The sequence below is a fragment of the Ambystoma mexicanum genome, chromosome 12, assembly GCF_040938575.1.
Source record: "Ambystoma mexicanum isolate Mex_15411 chromosome 12, UKY_AmexF1_1, whole genome shotgun sequence".
Taxonomy (NCBI): domain Eukaryota; kingdom Metazoa; phylum Chordata; class Amphibia; order Caudata; family Ambystomatidae; genus Ambystoma; species Ambystoma mexicanum.
Genome location: NC_090936.1, coordinates 461737742 through 461757004, shown reverse-complemented (window position 1 = coordinate 461757004; position 19263 = coordinate 461737742). Strand labels below are relative to the sequence as shown.

The 19263-nt window shown below is 50.3% G+C and overlaps 1 protein-coding gene and 1 non-coding gene across 6 annotated transcripts in view; one reads left to right on the top strand and one right to left on the bottom strand.

Annotated features, from left to right (window-relative positions):
* Positions 1-19263, top strand: part of BCL2L14 (BCL2 like 14) — a 423407-nt gene that overhangs the window by 357732 nt on the left and 46412 nt on the right. The gene's annotated exons all lie outside the window — the stretch shown is intronic.
* Positions 5883-6033, bottom strand: LOC138514879 (5.8S ribosomal RNA). Its single transcript, XR_011282003.1, has one exon. It is a non-coding gene; the product is annotated as a 5.8S ribosomal RNA (ribosomal RNA).

Below are 19263 nucleotides of genomic sequence, written 5' to 3'. Positions count from 1 at the left end.
GCTCTGTTCCTCGCATCTGGGACAACTATGGCACGATTCTTCTACCAGCAATCAAACACGAGAAAGGCCATCCTTTGTCGGGTTTGCTCGTCGCAGTGCATAAGAATCGTGGCTTTTCCATCTTGGCCTGGGACTCAGTAGGTTCATTCATATAACTGGTTCGCATTGAATGCCCACAGCGTGTCATTGCGTTGATAAACATATACCGCAATCCAGCTGGCCTCACAAATCACACCATTTACTCAGGTCTGGATAAACTTCTTGAGTTAATCATGCTCTGCCCCGAGATCACTGACACAGTAGTTGTTGGCGACATAAACTTAGATTCCCTGTCTGCCAGGAATGTTGGACTTTGTAACCAAGCTAATCAATGGGCCTCCTTCATGACAGACAGACATTTTCTCATGCTTAATGGTGCTGTCGAGGGAGACATCCCGGCCAAACCCAGTTGGCAGCAGGCCTCCTCGATAAAGCATCATTGAATACATTTTTGTCACCCACACTCTTTTCAAACACGTGAGTACCTTCAACGTCATATCACAACCAAACAGTGATCATAACCTTTTGTCGGCATGCATCAATTGGAGTACTCCTCCTACTGAGAAATTGTGGAATGCACAATCTGTATCAATTAACAACGCTAGATCTCATCTTCATTGTCCTAAACATACTTTAGGAGTCTTTGATAGAGCAGTTGACTGGAATAGTGTTCGCCCATGCCCAATACCATACATGAATCTTCTGAACACTTTTTTTTCGACCCATTCTTGTCATTGGCGGTCAAAGATCCAAGCACCTGCACACTTTCCCACAGTTCAAGCTAGGAAAGCTGACTATCGTCATCAACGCAGACTAATTATTAAATCTAGGCAAGAGTGTCCAAAATCAGCTCTTAACTCTCTCCGGTGTAAATATCGGCATTTGGTCTAGTGTGCGCAAGGCCCAACAATATCAAAGGAAGCAAACTCACTGTCCAAGTTATAGCCACCAAAAATTCTGCTGCAACGTGGGTCCTTCTCAACTGTGGTACCAATCCACCTCGGTCAGTTTCACAAGTTAATTCTGTTAAAGAACAACAATGGTTAGTTCACTTCACTGCTCTATACACTAATGCTGTCTTCGATCTGTATACTCCGGTCACCAATACAGCAGTAGCATGGTCCATAGACTGCTCTCCTTCCATCTTGGAACAATTTATTCAGGAGATAAGCTCATCTAGGGCAGCTGGCCCTGATGGACTTCACAATTTAATGTTGAAATCCAACCCAAGATCATGGGCTGTGATTTTGGACAAAATATTCAAACAGGTTGTACAATCCAGAGAGATACCCCGACCATGGAAAACATTGATCATTGTTCCAATCTACAAAAAAGGTGACCGTACCCTGCCGCAGAATTATAGGCTGATCGCCTTGTTGGATGCGCCGGGCAAGCTATTTGCCAAACTCATGCTTCTTGATTTCAATGCATGGACGAAAACCTGTCACTTTAGAGATCCAAATCAATCAGGGTTTGTTGCCGGCTTGGGTACTCCCATCAATCTGTTATGCCTTCATGCCATAAATACTCAGTGCCATATATCCAAACAGTCGGTCTACTTTGCATTCATAGACCTACGTGCCGCCTTCGACTCAATATCCCGGGTATTGTTGATGTTGAAGTTGGAGAGAGACCGCTGCCCTGCCACCTTACGTGAAATCATCTATGCCCTACATTCCCAAACTTCTATTCACATCCATTTGAATCTAGATGGTTTACTATCTTCTCCAATTCCTACTGCCCGGGGCCTCAAACAAGGATGACTACTCGCTTCTGCAATCTTTAACTACTTCATCTATGATGTTAGACAGACGTTCACTGTTGTAGACTTTGACTCCCCTGTGTTAAATGGAACTGCCATCAATAGTATGGGCTGGAACTACCTGTATCTAATCCTGGAACGCTTCGGCTGTGGCCCAGAGTTCACTAAGATGGTACTAGCTAACTACCAAACCCCATCGACAACTCTCACAATCAATGGCCAGAAAACAGACCCGATGAAGATCAGAAGAGGCACAAGACAGGGGTGTCCTCTCTCCCCATTAATATTTGCAATGGCGATGGAACTGTGTGCCATGTGGTTCAGATCAGATGCCAACATCAAAGGCGTGACCTTAGGCTCGGAAACTCTCAAAATCTTATTATATGCGGATGACCTCATACTCTACATGGAAGAACCAGGTGACACAATGCCCAGTGCGATGACTCAGCTAGAGGAATTCAGGCAAGTTTCAGGATTCTCCATAAATTTCTCCAAATCAAAGGCGATGAACATCAAGGCGAAGAGGGAAACGATAGAAAAGCTAGAGCAATCATACCCATTGACATCGGTGAAAGACTCCCTCGTATATCTGGGAATACGTCTCACCACAGAACCAAGCAAACTATTCCGAGCGAACATCACTCCCTTATGGAAGCAACTACAGGATGACATGCTCAAATGGGAGTCACAGGAACTATCGTGGTTCGCTCGCATCACGACAATCAAGATGACCACCCTCCCACGCCTTCTCTATGTGTTAAGCTCAATCCCGGTGCCCATTCCGCCAGCTGAGATCAGAAAGCTGCAAAATGCAATGCTTAAATTCATATGGCAAGGTAAAAAGCCTAGGATCCAGAAGGGTATTCTAATGCGACCTCCATTGTTGGGAGGCCTCGAATACCACATGTAGACAGATACATATCGGCTGCCCGACTGGCTCCTATGCTGCGCTGGGCCAAGATCAAGAATCACAAAGGATGGTGCAGAATAGAACAGTCAGTCACGTCAATCCAACTATATGTCACACATAGAGCATTTCTCACCCCCAGTAAGATCGCTAGGTTTGGTGGCCATACGACTCTGAAATGCCCTACGTGTGGGGTGGAGGAGGCTGGGCTACTCCACATGTTTTGGGCCTGCCCTGAGGTGGGGCGGTTTTGGCAAGAAGTGAAGACACGCTTAGCAGGAACCGGTATTACACTGGAGGTGGAGTCGGCCTGGGCATGCATGCTGGGGGGATTCCCTAGGCCACGTTACTTAAGGCACATAAGCAAAATGAAAGATCTAGCATATGTCCTGGCCAAACGAAGGATAGCAATGTGCTGGAAGGCAGCCCAGAGGCCGAGGATAGAGTTGTGGTGGGCTGACCTCTTAAAATGGGCAGAGGCAGAAACGGCTGTTTGGTGGGACACGGTTTGTAGGGGAGGGGAGGAGGAGGTAGGACCCCTAATTGAATGGAGGCAGCTGGTGGCTACCATGAGTGGCCCCCACAGTCTGATCAGAGCGATGATGAAAAGGATAAAGGGACAACGATAAACCCGCCTGAAAAATCACAGGATGATGACATGGACATATTGGCTCAGGTTAGGGGGGAGGGAGGGAATGGGACTGGACAATGCTGATTGTAACACTCTGACGCTGAATCTGATGATGGAAGTCCCAAGTATTGTAATGTTTAATGTTTGGTGTGTTATATAAAATAAAAATTGTTTAAAAAAAAAAAAAACGGTGCGGCTCCCGCCAGCTTCTCTGGGATCATTTGCATTACCGCACTGGACGCCGCAAGGGCGCCCGTCCCTGCCACTCTGGGTTCGGGGATCTGAACCCGACTTCCTGTCGATCGGCTGAGGGCAATGGAGGCCATAGCCCATCCCTTCCGAACGGCGCTCGCCCATCTCTTAGGACTGACTGACCCATGTTCAACTTCTGTTCACATGGAACCCTTCTCCACTTCATCCTTCAAAGTTCTCGTTTTAATATTTGCTACTACAACCAAGATCTGCACCTGCGGCGGCTCCAAGCGGGCCCTCGCCCCGGGCTTCTGTGCGTACTGCAGCAGCCCTCCTACTCGCCTGACTTGGCCCCCGCGGCTCTCAACGCCAGCCTGGTATGGGCCTGATGCTCCAGGGCCATCCATTTTCAGGGCTAGTTGATTCGACAGGTGAGTTGTTACACACTCCTTAGCGGATTCCGACTACCATGGCCACCATCCTGCTGTCTGTATCAACCAACACCGTTTCTGGGGACTCATGAGCATCTGCATCATGCGCCTTAACCCCGGGTGCGGTTCATCCCGCAGCGCCTGTTCTGCTTACCAAAAGTTGCCCACTGAGCACTTTCATACAATACCCGGCTCCACGCCAGCAAGCCAGGCTTCATACCCATTTAAAGTTTGAGAGCAGGTTAAGATAATTTTGGCCCCAAGACCTCTAATCATTCGCTTTGCTAGATAAAACTGGGGTTTCCGTGCGCCAGCTATCCTGAGTGAAACTTCGGAGAGAACCAGCTACTATATCATTGGATTAGTCTTTTGCCCCTATACCCAGGTCGGATGACCGATTTACACATCAGGACCGCTATGGACCTCCACCAGGCCGAGTTCACCATCTTTTGGGTCCTATCACACACGCTCATGCATCATCTCTCTGACAGAGCGGGCGAGACGGGTCGGTGGAGGGCCCACCGCGACAGGATGCCACTGCAATCGCCGGGCACCGCCCCTCAACATCATTACATCACAGGGTTTCATTCATCCCTCTGACTCGGGCAGGCGTTATACTGTTAGTGTTTCCAGACAGGTCGGGTGGTTAACCAACATCACCTCAGACCCCTGGCGCCCTTTGTGGGCCTCCCCGCCCGGCAGCACGACGTGGTTGGGGCGTATTGAGGGCAGTCCACCACAGTCACATCGGGAGCCCCGTCTCCCATGGCCACTCTAGCAACCCCCAAGAGGGGCCAGGACAGTTGCCGGATAAGGGCCCGGTGGCGGTCTATCTCCCTCAGCCCCGTGGACACAGCAAAACTGCTGTCAGGGGGCTGTAACACACTGCTGGAGCAGAGAGCCACCTGCCCCCTGGGGCCTTCCCAGCCGGTTGTGTTGCACCGATACAGAGGAAATGCGCCCTGCTGGGGCTGGATGTGCCCAGGCCGCAGACCTGCAAGGGCCTCCACCATTCCAGGTGACCAACCTGCCTGCTGTGTTGAATCCTGTGGGTGGACTGCACAGACCCCACCAGTTTACCGCTCAACCGTTTCACACCCTCTTGAACTCTCTTCAACTTTCCCTTACAGTACTTGTTGGCCACCAGTCTTGCGCCCGTATTTAGCCTTAGAGTTTACCACACGCTTTGGGCTGCATTCCCAAGCAACCTGACTCCAAGAAGACCTGATCCCGGTGTGCAAGAGGCCGCTATCGGCCTAACGCCATCCGCGTGGGGAGACTCGATCAGAAGGACTTGAGCCCCCTGAGCGATGCCGGGGAGTCGGTCTTCTGTACGCCACATTTCCCACGCCTGCTGCTGAATGGGGATTCGGCGCTGGGCTCTTCCTTTTTCACTGGCCTTTACTGAGGGAATCTTGGTTAGTTCCTTTTCCTCTGCTTAGTAATATGCTTAAATTCAGCAGGTCATCACGTCTGATCTGAGGCCGTGGTCGGGGAGCACAAAGCTCAGGGCAGCTGGCCTCGGGCCCGTACGGAGGGTTGCCCCAGCCCTTGGCGCAGGCGAGTGTATTCTGTCCCAATCTGTGACCGAAGCCCACATGGTCACGAGGTCCGCGCTCCATGGTCATCCTGCGCCGGCAGCCGTGGGACACCAAAGACAGCCACACACACAGCAGGCTTTTTTAAAGCCTGCCGCCACCACATCCTGGGCGCGTCGGCCACCCGGCCCTCCCGAAACCAGCATGAGGAGGGGAAACTGGGGAAGCCAGGACGCGTCGACAATGAGCTTGCGCGCCAGATCCAAGGATCCAGCGACGGTGCTGATCGGGGTCTGACCTTAGGGGAATGAATGGAATGAGGTCCCTGCGACAGCCCCAGCCACGACCCTGGGAGTGAACCCCGGGGCGATTCATGTACAAGCGACCCTCAGACAGGCGTAGTCCCGGGAAAAACCCAGGGCCACATGGTGCGTTCGCCGTGTTGATCAATGTGTCCTGCAATTCACACTAATTATCGCAGATAGCTGCGTTCTTCATCGATGCACGAGTCAAGTGATCCACCGCCAAGAGCCACAGGCAACTTTTTTTGTCCTAGACGTCGGCCTGACCCTGCCCGTGCAGGAGAGGTTGGGGGGAGGCAGCGCTGGCTGTAGCAGGACAGCCCAGCTCCCTGTCTAGCTCGGCCGAAACCATTGTGGTTTAAAAAAAAAAAAAATAATAATAATAATAATCCAGGTGCTCAGCCTGACCGCCAGCTGCAGCAGCACAGCGCTTCCCAGGGGGATGGAGGTAGGCCGCTCTGCCACCTGCCCACACGGCCCGATCCACTCATCCTTCCCCGACCCCTTCCCTTTTGGGAGGGGGGGCTGGGAGATGGACAACGAGGCAGGCCAGAGACAGCACAGACAGGGGGTCGGGTGGGACCACTAGAGTCTTCAGACCCCAGCCCAGCTGCATAGGGCCCAGCTCCAGGTACCTGGGCAAGAGGGAAGGTCACCCACTGTGCCAGCGGGCCTGGCCATTGCTCACACACAGATGTGGGCGGCTGGAACCTTGGCGCCCACCGTCAAGTGAGCCAGCTGCACCATGGCTCAGGGCTCATGCCTGGCGTGCCGGGCGCCTGTCTGCCTGGGGAGGCACCCCTCGAGAGCAGTCAGGTTTCCCTCGGCTCCCGGCTGCCCCCACTCAGGGCTTCCCTGGTGTCCGGGGTGTGCCCACCAATGCCCAGCCGCTGGCAGGTCAGAGAGAGGAGTGTGCGCCCCCAGCCAGCGCAGATGCGGGCTCAGTGAGGAGAGGGGGCTGGTTGACCACGCGCACCGGACCGCTCTGCGAGAGGTGCCCCGGGCTGTGGGTGTGCACGTCTGGGCTGCAACCGAGGTCGGGCCCACGGATCTCCCTCCCGCTGCTCCGCTGTTAATGATCCTTTATGCCCCCACCCACAAGCAGAAACCATTCACACTCAAACGCCCCAGTTCTCCTTCCAAACACGTTCCAGATTCAAATGCCACCTTCCTCCTGACCTACATGCCACCATCCCTCCATCCGAACCCACACAAAGACACCAACATCCGTCCCTCCATACCTATACCAAGATGCTCCACCCCTCAGAGCCACACCCATATGCTTCATCTCTACCTCCACACTCAGATGGCGCCATTCGCCCTCTCTATACCCACACCCGATTACCCCATCCCTTCCACACACATGCTCCCACCACTCCAATAAACCAACATCCTTCTCTCCAGACACACATACCCCATATCCCTCCATTCACACCCAGATGCCCCCTTCCTTCCCACCAGAGCGCTCCAGCCCTGACCCACATGCTCCACCATTCCGACATGCCCCCATTATATGCTCTGTCCCTCCATTCCAGATCAACAATGCCCCCTCCGATCCAGACGCCACGATGCCCAATCCCTTCCTCAAGACCCATACCATGATGGCCCATGCTCCCTCCACACAGAAAGATGCCCCTATCCGTCCTCCGACCAATGAGCCCCAATCCTTCCCTCCAGACCCACACCAATGTGCCCCATCCCTCCCTCCAGATGCACACCAATGTGTCCTATGCCTCCCTTCATACCCACAGCAATGTCCCCATCCCTCCCTACAGACCCACACCCATGTGCACCATCCCTTCCTCTCAGAACCACACCAAGATGCCCCATCCTTCCCTCTAGACCAATACCATAATGCCCCATCCTCCCTCCACATAGCAAGATGCCCCTTCCCCTTGCATCAGATGCCCATGTGCCGATCCTGAATCACATGCAGATAGCCCCAGCCAACCCCCTCTAAAACCACCCATCCTAGTATGCCCCCATCCGCCCAGACCCACACCAATGTGCCCCGTCCCCTCCTTCCAGACCCACACCAATATGCGGTCATCCCTCCCCAGACCAATGTTCCCATCCCTCCCATCAAACCCACACCAATGTGCCCCCAACACCTCCCTAAAGAGCCACACCTAGATGCCCAGTCCAACTTCCCAACCCACACCTAGATGACCTATGCTACCCTCCAGACCCACTGTGCCCCATCTCTCCCTCCAGAAACACGCCCATGTGCCCCATCCACCTTCCTTCAGAGCCACACCAATGTGCCCCACCACCTTCCCCCAGAGCCACACCAAGATGCCCCGTCCAACTTCCTAGCCCACACCTAGATGACCCATGCTACCCACCAGATCCACTGTGCCCCATCTCTCCCTCCAGAAACACACCCATGTGCACCATCCCTCCGCCAAGATCCACACCAATGTGCCCCACCACCTCCCTCCAGAGCCAGACCAAAATGCCCTGTCCCACTTCCCAACCCACACCTAGATGACCCATGCCTCCCTCCAGACACACTGTGCCCCATCTCTCCCTCCAGAAACACACCCATGAGCACCATCCCTCCACCCAGATCCACACCAATGTGCCCCCACCACCTCCCTCCAGAGCCACACCAAGATGCCCCGTCCAACTTCCCAACCCACACCTAGATGACCCATGCCACCCTCCAGACCTACTGTGCCCCATCTCTCCCTCCAGAAAAACGCCCATGTGCCCCATCCACCTCCCTCCAGAGCCACACCAATGTGCCCCACCACCTCCCTCCAGAAACACACCAATGTGCCCCCACCACCTCCCTCCAGAGCCACACCAATGGGCCCCACCACCTCCCTCCAGAGCCACACCAATGGGCCCCCACCACCTCCCTCCAGAGCCACACCAAGATGCCCGTACCACTTCCCAACCCACACCTAGATGACCCATGCCACCCTCCAGACCCACTGTGCCCCATCTCTCCCTCCAGAAACACACCCATGTGCCCCCACCACCTCCCTCCAGAGCCACACCAAGATGCCCCGTCCAACTTCCTAACCCAGACCTAGATGACCCATGCTACCCACCAGACCCACTGTTCCCCCATCTCTCCCTCCAGAAACATACCCATGTGCACAATCCTTCCGCCAAGATCCACACCAATGTGCCCCACCACCTCCCTCCAGAGCCACACCAATGTGCCTCCACCACCTCCCTCCAGAGCCACACCAAAATGCCCCGTTCCACTTCCCAACCCACACCTAGATGACCCATGCCACCCTCCAGACCCACTGTGCCCCATCTCTCCCTCCAGAAACACGCCCATGTGCCCCATCCCCCTCCCTCCAGAGCCACACCAATGTGCCCCACCACCTCCCTCCAGAGCCACACCAAGATGCCCCGTACAACTTCCTAACCCACACCTAGATGACCCATGCTACCCACCAGACCCACACTGTGCCCCATCTCTCCCTCCAGAAACACACCCATGTGCACCATCCCTCCGCCAAGATCCACACCAATGTGCCCGACCACCTCCCTCCAGAGCCACACCAATGTGCCCCCACCACCTCCCTCCAGAGCCACACCAAAATGCCCCGTCCCACTTCCCAACCCACACCTAGATGACCCATGCCACCCTCCAGACACACTGTGCCCCATCTCTCCCTCCAGAAACACACCCATGTGCCCCACCACCTCCCTCCAGAGCCACACTAATGTGCCCCACCACCTCCCTCCAGAGCCACACCAATGTGCCCCGCCCAACTTCCTAACCCACACCTAGATGACCCATGCTACCCACCAGACCCACTGTGCCCCATCTCTCCCTCCAGAAACACACCCATGTGCACCATCCTTCCGCCAAGATCCACACCAATGTGCCCCACCACCTCCCTCCGGAGCCACACCAATGTGCCCCAACCACCTCCCTCCAGAGCCACACCAAGATGCCCCGTCCAACTTCCTAACCCACACCTAGATGACCCATGCTACCCACCAGACCCACTGTGCCCCATCTCTCCCTCCAGAAACACACCCATGTCCACCATCCCTCCGCCAAGATCCACACCAATGTGCCCCACCACCTCCCTCCAGAGCCTCACCAATGTGCCCCCACCACCTCCCTCCAGAGCCACACCAAAATCCCCCGTCCCACTTCCCAACCCACACCTAGATGACCCATGCCACCCTCCAGACCCACTGTGCCCCATCTCTCCCTCCAGAAACACACCCATGTCCTCCAGTCCTCCCCAAACCCACACCAATGTACCCCAACCCATACCACTGTCCCTATCCCTCACCCAGACCCACACCACTGTCCTATCCATCCCTCCAGACCCACACTAATGTGCCCCCTTTCTCCAGAGCCACACAAAAGTGCCCCATCCCACCAGACCTACACCAGCATGCCCCTATCCAACCATTCAGACCCCAGCAAGATGCCCAATCCCTCCCTCTAGTCCAATACCATAATGCCTGATCCTTCTTCCAAATAGCAAGATGCCCCTTCCCCCTTGCAACAGATGCCTGTGTGCCATCCCGAATCACACGCAGATAGCCCCAGCCAACCCTCTAAAACCATGCATCCTAATAATCACACCCTCATAAAACATTAAATCACTCTATTAACCCCCGTTGATGAGTTAAACACAAGCATACACTGTCTCCCTATTCCTTTTCTTAGCCCTCCATACCTTTCATGTTGAATAGCTGAGCATGATTTTTAAAGTAAATGTAATTTCCTGCTCCCCCATCTAAATCGGGTGTCTTGCAGGAACGTTCACGGTATTCGGAAGAAAATTCCAATTGTATTTACAGCCAAAAGCACACGAGTTGCTGCTGTTCCTGCAGCCTGGCAGCCAGAGCCTTGCCGCTCAGGACGCTCCAGGGCCTCCTAGAAATGTTCCCGGTGTTGAAATGCCAACCCCAAACGCTGCAAGCAAAAGGCTGGCAGGGTCCGGTTGCACTTGCACCGGCGGCAGCCAGAGGGTTCAAAATTCCCGCTCCGCCCCAGCCCGCTTACTGAACGTGCTTTCGGAACCGCCTCTCTGCTCCGGAAAGCACACGGATGACATCAGAGGTCACGTGACAACGAGGGGGTGGGCCGTTGCTATGGTCCTTTTCTCGGATGGGAACTAGTCGCTACCCCTGTTTGAGCTCTGTGTGGTTCTCGGCTCGTAACTTGCTTACAAATCTCGTTTTTTTTGGGCAATTATCAGGGCTATTCATTAAGGCAGCTCTACCGCAACAGGGAACAACACTTGGTGAGCTACCTTTTTTTTTTTTGTTTGTCTCATTTTATGTGGGAGTCTAGGTATTATTTTAATCCTACGTGAATAGATCATTGTTTTAAAAAATTGTTAAAACCACTAGCCTTCCTAAAAAGCACAGCAATGAGCACGGAAACACACTGGCAACTGACGGATTGGTGTTGTCTGTCCTGCCCATGAAAGTAAAGTGCCTTTTGTAATCCGCCAACTTTACTAACTTCTCCTAAAGCACAGCGCGTGGTTTCACTTGTTTTGTTCTCATGTTCGAAGTGAGATCGCACTTGACTGCTTGCCGTCGATTACTGTGCATGTAACAGAAAATTGCTATTGCAATCCCACATCCACACCAGGTAACACCCCCGAACTCTCCTTGCTCCTCTTCTATTTTGAGCAATTGCATCCCCTGCGTGGCACGGATGTGCAGGTTGTAAGGCCTACATCTAGCTACCTTGGTATCCCTCTAGTACCTTGGTATCTCAAGCCGGGTAAATTTACATCGTACATCTAGGCGTATACGGCATCATCTGAACAGTTGTCTGTGCTCTCCCATTTGAAATGGACACAAGCCTTAGGAGCGGCAAATTTCTCCAAGACTTCAATCCAAAATTGTCCAATCGTTCCCATCCTCCTCTTTCTACTCCCAGTTCTTTGACCCACATTTGCACACATCCATTGAGAATTCTCTTGTCAGTGCCAATACATCCACTGATGGGACGATAATTCCTCTCCTTCTTCTATGTCAATGAATGCACTCCTAGTTGAAATAGGGAAGCCCACAATTGAAAAGAATAGGCCTTCACCTAAAGAACTCAATAACATCACTGTAACTTCTGCAAAAACTTTGTCTAACATACCAATCAATGACCACTCCTTTTTGGGTGCTTCTCAAGGGGACTTTCCCTTGCCTATCTTTGACACCTCAATGCTTGCCCCAGCTTTCATGGCAGAACTCGACAAGCGAGTTTGCCTATATTTAGGCCCCTCGTCCCCCGCCATCAGCTCAACCAAATTTTGTGAACAAGTTCACTTTCACAAATCCCATACACCACAGTTTGGCAGGCTTCCTCACTCAAGCAGCAATTTTCCTCCAAGCTGCTGAAGGCGAGCGTCCCCAGATAGCACGACCCTCCCCGCAATGAGAGGCAAGAATGGACTCTCCCACGAAATGGGAATAAAGCTAGGACCAAGTGCGAGTGAGCTTAAGGGAAGCTTTATCTAAGTCAAAATAGGGCATGCAAAGGACTCTGCAAACTCTGAGAGCGCTCTGTCTGACAATCGCAAAGAGAGGCGTTTATATTTACAAAAAGTGTCATAGGCACCTACACACTATAGGGGGCACATGTACATGGGGATTGGGTGGCGTCGACTAACTATATGTGCAGCTGTGTTGCGTCGCTCTGTGGTTGGTGGACACCGCCGGGTGCCAACGTGGGGTGGGCAGGTCAGCTGGGCTCATCCGGGAGGCGCTGTCCGATCAGGCGCGGTCAGTGTCATTGATAGGCGTCTTTCTTGGCTTTCTGCCCTAAGGGCCAGGCACACCCCATTCATTCAATCCTGCGATGTCAGTTGTCCTGTAAATCCTACAATAGGTTATTCTGCAGGTTAATACAACACAGGAGGAATGCACATTAGGTGGGGTACTGTGGTGATACATCAACACAGGGTTGCTGTCATCCTGTTGACTAGGTATCATAGGCCGCGGGGTCGGGTCTCAGGGCACAGGATAAGCTGTCCAAGCTTTTGGGTCTCGTTAGAAGTCATGACGGATGCTTTTACACAATGTTGGTGCAATATTAGGTGTCTTCTTTTACAAACGTCATTAATTTGGGGTGACCTGATGGCTCGTGGGACCTATGAGGGGGCACCTCTGGCCTCTTGTTATGGCTGGATTTTGCTGCTGGGCTGTAAATAATTCAGGTGGCTGTTTGTGGCCACGTGAGCTGCGGGGGAATCATGAATGCCTGAAGTGGCTCCAGCCAAATTGGGGGAGGTGAGGCAGTGTAGCTCGGGCCTTTACTTTCTCTGGCAGGCTTCAATGGGAAGGGAGGGGAGGTGGCCTTGGATATGCCCACAATGATAGTCTTCTCGCAGGCGGCAAATTGTATTGAAAACAAAGGGATTCGTAGAATGTAAAATGGCTAAAGGGTTATACGTCTATAGTCTTTACATCAGTACACAGTCATTTCAGAACACGTTAACTATATCAACAGTTCTATTAGTCTCTACAGGGTAAGTATTTGCAAGATCAACAGCCCTAGCATCATATTGTAAACACGATACGTGAGGTAGCATTGGGGTTGGTGGAGCACGCAGGAGCAACAGACCAATACGGTTGACAGCAGTAATACACGTTAAACTTGTACATTCACATTTGATGGCATTCTATGTATCTCATTAAACAATTTACGAGAGCTTTACAATACTGTCACACTTGTGTTCCTTTGCACTCTAGCAGCATCAGGGCAGTCATGGCATAAGGACTTGGTATCACTCTTTTTACATTACCCCTGGAGGAGCACATAGTAGGAGGCCAGGGGCCCTAAGTGTGTGCGCGTACTGAGGGGGTTTGAATATCGTGACCGTGTGGTTACACAATGACACATTCTGCAGTTCGTACAGTGGTTTGTAGATTTTTGCCACGGTGGTCGTGTAGAAGGGATATCATTGTAATGTAATATATTTATATATGTAGATATGTATGAACAGTTCCTTGGTGCGGGATTAAGGCTTTTGTTTCGTCGAGGACGGTTTACAGTTATTTTCCAAGCCAGCCCCGCAGCCCGGGTCATGCTGAGGAAAATGATGCACTGCGGAAGGTGAAAGATACAGTGTTTGCTCTAACACTAGCTCATGTCCGACTGCTCGTGGGAACGGGCTTTCAGCAGATCTGCCAAGGAGCGAGGGCAACAGGGTAGGCGAGGATTTTCTGGAGGTGGGGGCCGTGCTGCAGCGCACATGGAGTCATGTCTTAAGATGGTGGTCTGGTTTTCAAAATGGTTTCCTGGGCCTAGCCTAATACAGTATGTGTGATCAATGTGTTGGCCAGTGGTCCACCCACCACCTGGGCCCTGGTGGCAGGGGGGCCCCTGACGAGCCATAGACATCCCAAGGAGGGGACTGCAGGGGAGGGGGTCTTTTTGACCTGTCCTCCCATACACTGCCCAACCATTGCACTGATGAAGGCAAGTTCGCCCACTGCAGAAGAATTGGCTCACAGCCAAGAGCCCGCTCATTTTCAATCCTCAGAACTTCCATACCCTAATGATGGCTCAAACACGCAGGCCTCCAATGTTCGGCATCCACATTCATCTATACCCTTTTTTCCACTTGAAGAATCCCTAATTGATCTCAACGACCATGAAGTATAATATTTCCCAGTCCTAACTAGGATTCTCAACTTATTGGACAAGGGACATGAGTATACCCACTACGCGGTTAGGGAACTTAAAACATTTATAGCCGATATTCTTGCAAAATTAAACAAATTGGAGGGATTCACTCTGGGCCACACATTCTGAAAGAGCACACTCTGATCAATGAGCTCATTGATGTATCCATAGGATATGTAAGATCATATGCCCAGGTTGCCCAAAGCCCTGCCAATCACAACTCAGGCTCACAAGATACTCTGTAGATTTGATCTGTTGAAGTTGCAAAACTTCAACATGACAGAATTTTGGCCAATCAAACACATTCTGCTTAAAGCAAACTTGGTATCTTACAATCCAACCGTCCCTGCTCTGGACTCAAGTGCATTAGAAGCCTCCATAGTGGCTATACAGGAGTCCACCAACAGTCCATCCGCAATCACTGATATTTTAGATCAGCAGATGAATATGATCGGTGGGCTAGAAGCTATTCCTGAGGAAATCTATGATCAGGCTGACACTTTGACAACCAAACATCACCTTTCACGCAAAACTAGAAGACTCCATATGAGAGCGCAAAAAAGAAGACATCAGGTAAAAAATGCCACTTCTGCAAACAGCACAAAGGTTTCTCCTAAATCCAAATCGAAAAATATGCCCCTCAATAAAATTAAAGGGCATAATTGGAGCATTAAAAAATTATGCAACATCCCGCTCGATTAGGCTGTCCTCGACTTCAACCAGCTTAATGCAGAAAGTCAAATCTTACTTCAATTAAAGGATCCTGATTCAAGTGAATCAGTCACCTCTGTAACAAACGCATTCACTGCTTACGCCAACACGACCTGGCTCCCTCAAAGCTGTTGAACTAGCGTCTTCAGGACTCCTGCTACTTCTTCCAGATGCCTAAATGTACCTCTCGTACAAACCCAATTGTCTAACTTTTATCAAATGACACAAAATAAAAAGGCCACAACTGTCGCACAAAACAGAAATCCTTGTAACTCTCAAATTCCACAAGTAACATCTCCCGTGACATTGATTGCTGGCTCTGAGCAAAATTCTGTTCTTAATACCGCAACATTTACTTCTGAAGTGTTGCTTTCCAACTCCTCTATATCAATTGTTGTTGCAGATGGAGCCGATTCCAACCTCATACCTGCTCTTGACAATGCAGGCACAAATGATATACCAAACTCCATCCAGCTTGTTGACATCAACATTGATACTCAAGCGAACATCCCTCCCATTCCCTCCACTTGCCCTTGTGACACAACACCAGCATTTGATACTCAAGCCATCGTCCCTTTCAATTCCTCCACTTGCCCTTGTGATACACCACCATTATTTGTGGATGTCTCTCCCGACATGCAACTCATTTTAGGATTGGTCAGTGATGTTTCACTAAATGGTCATGCCAGTCTAAATCGTTCCTTTCTCATGAGACTTTCACCGAATTCCCGCATTGCCTGCTCTCATCTCAGACGATGTGGAATGGGTTAAACTACCAAGTTGCAAAAATAATCGTATGTTATGCAAACTGCATTCAGAAATAATTGCAAAACTTCTATGGGAGCATCAAACAGATCTAGCCTCACTTGGGTTCAACCTATATGAATTTCGGTCCATAGATGAGTAGAGCACACATGTCACCCCCCAAGCCAGCTGAGGCTTCCCTGGACACAGTCGAACAACATTCCAATGCTGGTATAGTTATAATCGTTCTCTAATGTCTTATAGGTTCTAGCTTGGTTGGAACCTTACATCAAGGTACACCAATTACTCTAGACCTTCAGCAAATTCATAAATTCAATTTTTTTCCATTTCATCTTGGAATTGTTGTGGTTTCAAAAATCTGCTCTCCTGGCTTAGATCTCCATTATTGGAACTACCTCACATCATTCTTGTTCAGGAGACCATGTGCATGTCTGACATCAAAATAGATGGCTTCACCTCCTTTACGCATCCAGCCAAACGCAGCACCATGGGTCGCTAGTTTGGTTATTTGGCCATACTAATTCACAACTGTCTTAAATTTGCCTCCAAGTACATCTACTCATCAGATGACTTTCTACTTATTGAATTGACTTTGGAAGACTCTTTATCATTTAGTCTTTTAATTGTTTCTTTATATTGGAATCCTCACACCATACAGCTTGACACAACGTTGGAGAACTTAAATGCAGCATTATCAGATGCACTCCTAGATAATAGCAACTGTGAAATTATTATTGGTGGGGATTTCAATTCTACTTTGATCCCTGACAGTAATAAAAAAGTAAGGTTCATAAAGAAGCTCATACAGCACTTTCCCGCCTCAGAGGGCTGTGATGGTCTGAATTTTTAGAGGAGTGGGACATTTATATTGTCCCACCGCACACAGCATTCGTTAAAATCACTTGGCAGTGAGGACCCAGCAGCTCTTGCATAGATTACTTTGGCATATCTAGCATGCTGTCTGGCCACTGCAGCCCCCTGACTATATCTAATCCTCAGCTGGGTGACCATATGATCTTGAAATGCAATATTTTCCTCTCCCTCAAATCCTTCAATTCCTAATTTGGCATTGGCTCAGAATGATAGACATACTCTTTCCATTCAATGGAACCCTGGCTTGTGCAGGCTCCTTGCAGCTGGGGTGAATCGCGATCTGTGGATTGTGAAGGATGCACATCCCATGGGATCCCTGCTAAAGAACGCAGGTGAGTGGAACACGCACATGATACACAGTCATCTTCAAACCTTAGTGTCTTATGAAAAAACCCACGGCACATCTCCACATCCCAACACATTTAACAAAGCAATTATGCTGCTTGAACGTCTAAAGAATTGTGACATTAAACGGCTGCAGCATTCATATATAGCCCCCTCGCACTACATCCTTCTTAGAAAACAAATGTCCTCTCTGTATAAAACTAAACTGAAAAAGATTCAGTTTGATCAGCATTTGAAGGACAATCAGGCAATGATTGCGCACTTATGTAAACACAACATCAGGAATGTTTGGAATATTTTGAGGAACCCTCTGGGACATCCTACATCCTCTCTGAAATCTCAGGTGACACCTGGACACAATTTTACAAGAGCAAATATCACTATCACAGGGCCTTACCCCATTTGAAGTAAGCACCATAGCCAGCTCAATTCCCTTCAAATGTCCATGGGAAATTAAAGATGTCCAATGGGTGATAATAAAACGTAAGTTTTCCAAAGCAGATGGGTCTGATCGGCTCCCGCCCTGTATCTTGAAGGATGATCCTCGCTTCTGGGCAACCATCCTGTAGCATCGTTTCGACATTATTTTTCATACCAAGGTAATTCCACCGTCATGGCTGACATCGATCATCATCCCCCTGCATAAAAAAGCCCCAATTGATGATCCTTCTAATTTTCGTCCCATCGCTCTAATTGACGTCTTAGCAAAGGTTTCCGCCATATTGATTCTCAATAATGTAGACCGTTTCATCTCATCACACTCTGTCACGATTCCAGGTTGGCTTTCGAAAATCGTTGGGCACATCACTCAACGCCACCATTCTAGCGCATCTTTTAGCCTCCTCTCAGCAGTCCGGGAACGGCTCAATCTACGTGGCATCACTTGACCTATCATCCGCCTTTGACAGCGTCATTAGGGGCACCTTATAGAAAAAGATGCAGGGATATGGCATTCCCACACATATTTATTTGTTTACTTTTATTTTATTTACATTTATCAAGCGCCCAGCAGCCCGGAGGCATCGTGGCACCGTTACAGAATGTTCATCTTAGTGTACTTTAGCATCAATGGTACATAGACGGGTATACAGACATTTTGAGCAGGTGTTCCGTGGTTACAAGGGAAAAATATTGACGGCAATGCATGGTGATAGACAGTTTAGCTGGAACAACTTTGTTTTCAAGGTTTTTCTGAAGGTGGAGAGGGATGGTTCTCTTCTAAGACTGGGCGGTAGCGAATTCCATGCTTTGGGGGCAAGAACTTCAAAACTGGTTACGCCCGCTTTCACTTTGTTAAATGCTGGGACTGTTAGTTGGCCTGAGTATTTGTTGCATTTTGGCCTGTGGGTTGGCGCTTGGTGTATTCTTTCTCCTAAGTACAGTGGTGCAGTTTGGGTGAGGCATCAGTGTTGGATTGTGAGGGCTTTAAATGTTATACGTTATCTGTTTGGGAGCCAGTGGGCATCTCTTCTTGCTTGAGTGATGTGATCTCTTTTGGTAATGCTGAGTGCCGCTCTAAGGGCGTTGTTTTGTGCTACTTGCAGACGATTGATGTTTTGTGTAGAGGTGCCCAGGAGTAAGATATTGCAGTAATCTAGTTGTGCACCTATTGTGGCTCTAGTAATGTTGAGGCAGTTCTTTTGTGATAGGTAGGGTTTCACTGCATTTATGATTTTAGATGTGAGAGCTGCTGCTGATGAGATGGCACTGACTTGTCTGTCCATATAGTGTGGAATCTAGGTAGACACCTAAGGTGTTTACTGAGGCTGAGGTTGTGATGACTGTTTTTGATGATGAAGGAATTGTATGTGTTGTCAGGTCTTTTTAGGGCTTCTTTGGGGCCTACTAGCAGTATTTCGGTTTTTTCACCATTTAGGCATAGGCCATTTGCCGCCATCCAGGCATGGATGCGGGCGTATATGTCTTGCAGGGTTTTGAGGTCAAGGTCATAGTTGCCTGTTAGGGGAATGAGAATTTGTGTCGTCGGCATAGTTGGTGAAGGCTATGCCAAAGTCTTCCAGGTCGCTGAATAGTGGGAGGGTGAAGAGATTGTAGAGCGTAGGGGAGGTGCATGCGCCTTGTGGGACTCCGCATTCAATGGGTGATGGTAAGGCAGATGCTTGGTCTGAGAAGAC